The sequence below is a fragment of the Pelophylax lessonae genome (genome assembly GCF_965119305.1).
Source record: "Pelophylax lessonae genome assembly, chromosome: 4".
NCBI classification, from domain to species: Eukaryota; Metazoa; Chordata; class Amphibia; order Anura; family Ranidae; genus Pelophylax; species Pelophylax lessonae.
In genome coordinates, this window is record NC_138771.1 from 53,896,626 (window position 1) to 53,904,955 (window position 8,330).

Consider the following 8,330-nt stretch of genomic DNA (forward strand, 5'->3'; position numbering starts at 1 on the left):
ACCTGGACCACTGACGCCTGATGGCGGAAGGCCCAGGAAGTACTGAGCGCTCGAGTGGAGTGCGCCTTAACAGGGAACGGAGGATTCCGACCCCTAATAGAATAAGCCTGTACCACCGTCTGTCTAATCCATTTGGAGATAGTCGCGGCAGATGCAGGCAACCCCTTTTGGGGCCATCCGTGATCACAAAAAGTGAATCCGTTTTACGGAACGATTCCATAGCCTTCAGGTATACCGATTGCCCAAACCACATCCAAGGAATGCAACGCATATTCCCGATGATGGTTGGGCTGAGGACACAAGGAAGGTAGCACAATATCTTCATTCAGATGAAAGTCTGAAACCACCTTTGGAAGAAAGGATGGCTTCGGATGAAGAACTACCTTATCCCTATGAACCACTAAATATGGGGACTGGCATGATAATGCAGCCAGTTCTGACACCCTGCGTGCAGAAGTGATAGCCACCAAGAAGGCCACCTTCTGGGATAAAGTAAGCAAGGGAATCTCCCTGATGTTTTCAAAGGGAGGTTTCTGCAGAACCGACAAAACCAAATTAAGATCCCAGGGCGGTAAGGGCGCGCGGACTGGTGGAGCCAGGTGCCGCACCCCCTGAATGAAATTCCGCACCAAGGAATGAGCAGCCAAGGGCTTCTGAAAGAAGAAGATTGCTAATGCTGAAACCTGACCCTTGAAGGTGCTCAAGGATAGTTTCTGCTCAACCCCCTTTTGCAGAAAAGCCAATATTCGGGTCACCGAATAGGTACGTGGAGGAAATCCCAAAGATTCGCACCACGCGATATAAGTCTTCCATGTGCGATAATAGACCTTGCTGGAAGTCGCTTTGCTTGCCTTAATTAGAGTAGGAATAACTGAAGCTGACAACCCTCTGTCCTTCAGTACCTGGGTCTCAATGGCCAGGCCATTAAAACCAGCGACTGTAAAGCACAATGGAAGATCGGTCCTTGAGACCGCAGACCCTCCCTGAGAGGAAGTTCCCAAGGAGCGTTCGCGACTAGCATGTCCAAGTCGGCCTGACCGGCTTGACGAGGCTAGCTTAGAATTTCCAGGATAACTGGAGTTCCCTCCATCTCCATCCTGCGGAGAAATCTCAGCAGCAATCTGAGAGGAGGGAATACCTCTAATAGCTGACACTGCCTTAACAGGCCGTTCAGCGCGTCTGCTGCGTCCGCTGGAGGATCGTGGGCGCGCGTTACCAATCTCCGCACCTCCGGGATGCTCTGAAGAAGACACAGATGGTGAAATCCTTGGTGATTGACCTAAGTCATTACCCTGATATTGCCTGACTGGATCCGAACCAGGCTGCCCTAGAGCTACCTGGCCCAGGCAATCCGACAAAGTCTGATCGTTCTCTGTTCCCACACATTTATCCAACACCTTATTCCTATCAGGAGTGATGATTTCTCCTGGTTGAACATTGGAGACCGAAGTCACCCGGCTAGAGGCTCCTTGGTCTGTCTGCTCAACCGGATCCGATTCCTGTGGGGAACTGAGACTAATCTTTGGAAAAGGTAAAGAAAATGATCTGTTCAGGGAACGGTAACTACCGCTCCCTGTAGTACTTAAATGTTGGAAGGGAAGAATCGCACCGGTAGCAGTGATCGATGCTCGATCTAGTGCTCTGAATACCGGTGAAGACGTCCCCTCACCCTCAAGCCGGGTGGGGGCGCACCTTCAGGCTGTGTAAGCCTAGCTTCAGGTTTGGCTGAGTCGGTCTTTTGTTTGTCCGACCAGCGCTTCTTGAACCCTCCTAGAGGGGTTTTGCCCTTCCCGCTTGCTCCAGCAGAGCGAACGAACCCTTTATGGGCGGCAAAGAAAGGTCCACGCTTGTTACGAGGTCCTTTAGCTTTAGCAGCCTGTGGCAAAAAAGTGCTTTTTCTCCCAGTGGCATCCTTAATGATCTCATCTAGGGTGGCCCCAAATAGGCGATTCCCCTGAAAGGGGAGATTCGCCAAGGTCTTTTTGGAACCTAGGTCCGCTGACCAGCATTTTAACCACAGCACACGTCTGAGGATTACCGCTGACATAGATGCATGCCCTAATAGGGGGCTGGCATCCAAGGCTGCGTCACTGACAAACTGTAGTCCTTGTATAATCTGTTCCATCAAATCAGATGTTGCCTGGGGGATACCTTTCCCCTTCAGGTCCTGGCGCACCAATCTCGCCCATTCCGTTAATGTCTGAGAAACTAGACCAATGACAATTACTGGTCTAAAGGCTGACCCTATCAGGGAAAAGATAGTGCGGGACTCCGCTTCTACCTTCCGATCCACCGAATCCTTAAAGGACGAAGCGTCCTCCACCGGAATAACCGTGGCTTTATTCAGTCTGGAAATAGGTGGATCCACCACTGGTGGTACCGTCCATTTCTTAATGAGGGATTCCTTAAACGGATAGTGTCTAGCAATGCGCTTGGAAATAGTAAAGGTACGCTTTGAATGATCCCATTCCTCTTTAATCTTATTACCAAAACACTTGGGTAAAGGAAAAACCTTCACCGTCTTGGTGGGTTTGCTAGTACCAAAGGGAATTTCCATTTCAGTTGCCTCTGCCGGTAAAACCTTAAGTCTTAAGGTTTCCCGAACCGCCACAACTAGTGCGTCCACCAATGCTTCTTCTTGTGCTATGGCGGAAGCATGAACGTCCTCCTCACTGTCTGAGGGAACTTTACCTGAGACAACAGCCCCTGCAGAGGGACCTGCAGCTGCAATGACCATCTCAGAATCTGAAACTGAAGTCTCAGATGATATAGGGGTAGGCGGGGTCGCTTTCTTGACCCCCGTTCCTGACAGGCCGTCTCCACCCGAGCCACCAAAGACTCCAAAACTGCTGTAAATGCATCCATACTCTATGCACTGGCGGGTCCCGTGGCCCCCTCGAGGGAAACAGGTGGGGGTACCTGTGTGGCAGGGTCCATGATAATTCCAGATACTAACCGAAAAAAATCAATTGCCAAAAAAAATAAAACTTTTTTTTTTTTTTTTTTTTTTCAGACCCCCAGCGCCACATTGCCCCTCAGTGTTACCTGCTTAGGGACCCCTACAGAGCGAGAGAGAGAGATAGACCCCAAGGCTCACCACTTGATGCTGAGTTTCAAATGCAACCTGTTACAGTACTGTCTAGAACAGACAGGAAGTCTTTTGGCTGGCTTCCCAGGTAAAAAGGAGGCGGATGCCTTGCTAGGATCTTCGGTCCTGGCAGGATTTTTTTCTTAGAAAGATTTTTTAGACAGCTTTTTTCTCCAATATGGCGGCCTCATGCGATCTGCCAGACAATGGCGGCGGCCTGTACAGGATAACGGCGTGTCTGGCGGCCTGCGGGAGTATCTCGGCCCCACAAACCTTTACCCTAATGGTGATCAGCCTGGCCGGCGGTACCAGACCCTGGCGGGCCGTATGCGGTCCGTGGGCCGTCGGAAGGCATCTGCCTTTGCTGGAGGAATGCGATCTGGACTGCAGTATACATGTATAGACATCGCCCTGTGAACACTTCTGACAGGTAGGATACCTTATACTACCACAGTAATATTCTAGTACTGCCACTGACTTCAGTCATCTTTACAGTTTTGAAATGACATTAGATTGTCAGCTCCCAAACCAAGCCTCCTGGTTTCTTGTTCACAAAAATCACACTCAAATAGGGGGGGATCTGTGACATGTTATAGGATAGAGGGGAGACCCATCCTTACCATTTCAGAGAGGGGCCCGCGTTCACCACAAACCCGTCAGGGGGAAAAGGGGGAACATACTACTCACCATACTGGAACCAGGTGGGCGCCAACTCCTGACAGTACCCCTCTCCACCGGGGTGGGAGGGCTGTCGACCAATACGGACGCCGTGACTCATGGTCATTGGCGTTTAAGCGAGACGTTTAACTCGCAGGGTCAGTCCCCGTCCAGTGGGACTATGTCGCGGCCGACCCAGCGCGGAGCTATGGCCTGCACGCGCTCGTAGGCTGAACTGGGGTGACCACTGGATCTCAACATCCAGCCCGTCGCCCAGTTCCAGCTTTCTTGCTTGAAGATCTCACAGGAACACTGGAGAAAAAAGCTGTCTAAAAAATCTTTCTAAGAAAAAAATCCTGCCAGGACCGAAGATCCTAGCAAGGCATCTAGGTCCTTACTCCTAACTAGACAGAAAAAAACTGATTTTCTGTAGCAGAGAGAGAGAGGATATACCCTCTGGGACTGCCCCTAAGGTGTGGCCAGAATGTTTTCTTTCCTGTCTAGTCCTACTCCTGTAGAGGGCAGCATAACCCGAGTTGTTAGTATCAACGAGGACTACGTCTGTCAATGAGCGACAGAGAAATATATATATATATGCTGTGTTTTTACCTCTGTAGGTTGTTTATTATACTTTAGTTATGCCTTGCAGTGTTTAGGGGGCTGATTAGTGTTATTTGCTTATTCTATTGTGATTTTCATACACTGTAATTTGTCGGGATCGCTGACTGTTGTTTTTCCCTTATGTAGGGTATGGGAACACTTTGGGTTGTCTGCGGCAGCTCTGTCGGTTTATTTGGTATTTGGCAGCACGTGAGTCGTTTCTCAGATTTATAAACTCTGGGAGACTAATACTGCAGGCTTGGAGCCGTGCCGATCTGTTATGGGGATTTTAAGGTACCCACACAACAACATAAAAGTTACAAAAAATGTATACCTTTTATTAATATCCTTTATACTGTATAAAGTCCTAATTTATTAGTCCTATTAATTTGGTTATAGCCTTATGTTAAAACATTTTACATTAAGGATTATACTATCATGACAATGGTAAGCCTTTATATATGCAGTATATATACAGTGCGTGTATATAGATGTAGATTTATATCCCCAGGGCCGCTTATAAGTCAGTACAACTGGTCCTATTGGCGGTTTATCTGATGAGGACTTGGCCCTAGGCCCAGAACAACATAAGCAGCTTTCTTGTTCATTTTTGCCTAAATGAATGAATGGATTTTACTAGACCACACCCCCTATTCTACTTGCTTACCAGGGCTTAGGGGGCGACCTGTGAAGTTGTGTGCACCGCGACTTCGCGCGACTTGCACGGACTTCATCTAATGAATGTCTAAGTCACCTCCAGGTCGCCCCGAAGTAGTACAGGACCCTTTTTCTAAGTCGCTCCTATTAGAACCGGTCCTGTACTACTCAATGGACCCGACGGTGCGTGACTTGCCAGGCTGACCAAGTCGCCTGGCAAGTCGTAATAGTGTGAACCGGCTCTTAAAGTCTTGTTTTAAAAAAATAAATAAAAAATAACAAACATGTTATACTTACCTCCTCTGTGCAGTTGGTTTTGCTCGAGTCGATCTTCTGTGCTCCTAGCCCCTTCCTTCTGTTGAGTGCCCCCACAGCAAACAGCTTGCTATGGGGGCACCTGAGCCAGGCTGCAGGTCCATGTGTCCATTCAGACACGAAGCTGCCATTTGTCCCCACCCCCTCTCTCTCCTGATTAGCTAACTGACTTTGATTGACAGCCACAGGAGCCAATGGCGTTGCTGCTGTGTCTTAGCCAATCAGGAGGGAGAGTCTCAGACGGCCGAGGAACTCATGGACATCGCTAGACAGAGATGAGCTCATTGAAGTATTAGGGGGTCTGCTACACACGGAAGGCTTTTTATCATAATGCATAAAATGCATTAAGATAAAAAAAAAACCTTCAGACTTTACAACTCCTTTAAATTACATTTCCCTGGGCCCCATCACATCAACAGAGGGGCCTAGGAGGTGGGAGCCGCGGAGGACCTTTCTTTTTCATTTTCGGGGCTTAGGCAGATAAAATCAGTGCCGCTGTTCCACTGCACCTTCGGGGGTGGGGTAGGCGGGGTTCGGGGGCCCCATCAGGAAGGGTATACGGGGCCCTATGATTTAAAACAGCAGCCCTGTATATCCCCATACAGCAACTCTACCCTAGTACAGTTTTGAAATCAATAGTATAGAATGATAGTGTATGGTGATTACTGAATTGGAAAATGACATACACATATTGATTTACAACTATGTTAATTATATAATTGTTATTATGGGTTTCCATATTTGATATAGAACACGCCCTTACCGAGCTGTAGAAGAGGAATATCTCTGAGAGATGCATTAAGGAATCCCCCAAGTCTCCTCTATGGCATTAACAATAACAAATTTACACATGATGGATTACGTCAAATAAGAAATACACGTATATTACTGTTATAATAGCTAATAAATGTTACATTGGGATATACAGTAGAGATCGATCGATTATTGGCAACACCGATATATCGGGGGCCGATCTGCACTTTTCCCGATATATCGGAATCGACTTTTGATTTACCGATATTGCTGATATTTCGGGAAAGTGCTGTACCGGGGTGATGCCTGCAGCTAGAGGCATCACCCTGGTACGGGTGTCCATAGCCGATGGTCGGCTGTGTTGTAATGACAACCGATGCGGCTGAGAAGCTGCTTGGCTGTCATTCCAAGGAGCAGGAGGGGACGTCCCCCCCCCTCCTGCCGCCTTTCCGGTCACCCGGGTCTCCCCTTTGAATTTGGGGCCGCCGTGTATCCGGAAGTGATGTCATGACCAACTACCAAAATATCGGTATCGCCGGTAAAAAAAAACGTTATCGGTCGATCACTAATATACAGTATATTAAAATAAAGGCTTACCAATAATACTATGATTCTTAGCGTAAAATGTTTTAAAATAAGACTTTTAAAGGATATTAACCGCTTGCCGACCGCCGCACGACTATTTACTGCGGCGGTCAGCCCCTCACAGGCAAAGCGACGTAGTACTACGTCGCTAGCCTGTGAGGGTCTCGGGAGCTCCCGCGCGGTCACGGACCCCCCCCCCGCGCATGTGACGATCACTCGCGATCGTCGGGTGGAGAGGGAGAAAGGCAGGCGGCTAATGTAAACAAGCCGCCTGTCATTCTCCCCTGTGTAGGAATAGTGATCATACGGTTCTACTATGTAGGACCGTTGATCACTGTTCCTACACCTCAAGCCACAGCCAATCACAGTTACAGTCACGCCCCTAGGGACACACATAGCCCCTCCCTCTCAAAAAAAGTTAACCCCTTCACTGGCACTGTAATTTTACAGTAACAGTGCATATTTATAGCACTGATTACTGTAGTAATGTCACTGGTAACCCCAAAAGTGTCAAAAATGTCAGTCAATGGTCCGATCTGCCCGCCGCAATGTCGCAAAAAAAAAAAAATCGCAGATCGCCGCCATTACGCGTTAAAAAAAACAACAAAAATGACAAAAAATCTTTCCCTTTGTTAGTAAACGCGATAACTTTTGCGCAAACCAATCAAAATACGCTTTTTGCGATTTTTTTTTACCAAACATATGTAGCATAAAACAAATTGGCCGAAAATGTTAAAAATTTTTGATTTTTACATTTTTTTGGGGGGGAATTTCATATAAAAAAATTTGAAAAATATTGTTATTTTTGCAAAATTTACGCTCTTTTTTTGTTTATAGCGCATGATCAAAAAATCGCACAGGTGATCAAATACCACCAAAAGAAAGCTCTGTTTGTGGGGAAAAAAGGACGTCAAATTAGTTTAGGTACAGTGTCGCACGACCGCGCAATTGTCCGTTAAAGTCACGCAGGCCCTGGTCAGGAAGGGGGTAAAATCTTCCGGGGCTTCAGTGGTTAATAAAATATATAAATTTTTATAAATTTTATGTTGTAGTGTGGGTAATCTGCTTTATATAACCTCTCCTATTTTTTTACATTTATAATCTGCATGTGTTACTCTATTGAGCCCACTTCCTTTGTTTAAATTTTGTAGTTCCGTTTTAAGGGTTGAGTCACACTTTAGTGATCTATTGTGGTGTGTTATTGAGTGTTGCGATTAGGCTAGTCTTTTATTTATTTAGCAACACAGCGCACCACAATGCATGGTATATGCGGTTCCTTGCATTCTACTGTAAAGTGCATTGCATTACTAATCACAATGAACGGAACCCCAATGCACTGCACATGTAGAGGTGACAAGAACTGAGACATTGCTGCAATCCACAAATGTGAATGGGACCTAAAATTTCAGCACAAACATGTGATCAGTCACACTAAAATAAAGTAATTACATTGGTTGGAAGATTGTTCAGAAATGTTTGAAGTTAGCTGGGTGAGGAAGAGTTAAAATTTTTCTTACCAGTAGGGCCAGTGGCGCAATGGATAACGCGTCTGACTACGGATCAGAAGATTCTAGGTTCGACTCCTGGCTGGCTCGAAACTTTTTTTTTTTTTTTCCTCAAGGCTCCACTTTGCAAGCAATCTTTAACCTATACTATATACTAGTATATACTTACA